Source organism: Etheostoma cragini, chromosome 2 (genome assembly GCF_013103735.1).
Source record: "Etheostoma cragini isolate CJK2018 chromosome 2, CSU_Ecrag_1.0, whole genome shotgun sequence".
Classification (NCBI taxonomy): domain Eukaryota; kingdom Metazoa; phylum Chordata; class Actinopteri; order Perciformes; family Percidae; genus Etheostoma; species Etheostoma cragini.
Genome location: NC_048408.1, coordinates 9,448,093 through 9,448,991, shown reverse-complemented (window position 1 = coordinate 9,448,991; position 899 = coordinate 9,448,093).

Here is an 899-nt window from a genome sequence, read left to right as displayed (position 1 = left end):
CAGTTCTGAAGGCAAAAGGGGGTCCAACCCGTTACTAGCATGGGGTACCTAATAAAGTGGCCGGTGAGTGTATGTTACCTAGTGAAACAGTGTGGCTCCTTATAGGTTCCATGGCAGGAACATTTCACTGTTTAAGTTTTATTTTAATTAATACAAGTTCCCCTAGCCTGCTTATGGTCCCCTAGTGGCTAGAAAGGACACCCTGGGTATCCTGCTCCGCCTTTGAGGAAAAAGTAAACTCAGATGGGCCAATCTGGAATCTTCCCTATATGTTGTCATATGTTGTCACCCCAAGTTTTTGGATGACAATGCTCTATGGTACCGAGAAATACAGACGCTGCTTAATTATTAATTGTCAATAGGATCAGTTAATTGTTAGTTTGGGTCTTTTTCAATGAAATGGTTGTTGATAACAGAAACATAAGATATCCCCAAACTTGTTTAACTCTCAGCATCCAGCAGTAATGCATAAGGGAACTCCAGGGTGTGTCAGTGTAGCATGACATCATTGTTGGTCATGGTTACAGGTGCAAAGTTGGAACGTAAAAATAACGGACGAGGCTTCCGGTTCTGATAAGTGAAGCCAATGCGGAAGTGACTTAAACCTGCAGTTTTCTAATTTCCCAGCAGGGGGCGACTCTACTAGCTCCAACAAGAAGTTATTTCTAAGTCAATGGGAAAATTACCCTACTTCTTACTTGATCTATTACCTCAGTATAAGTTTTTTTATAATAAATGTATGGTCTCGAGTGCTAGTTTTAAGTCTGGTGTTCATTAAGTAAATTATGCTCCAATTATTAAAAACATAAATGACAAAGCAGTGGATGCTTTAAATCCTGTAAATCATGACAGAAGCTTAGCAATGCTAACCATGGCTCTTTGTACATTAAAATAGCTGC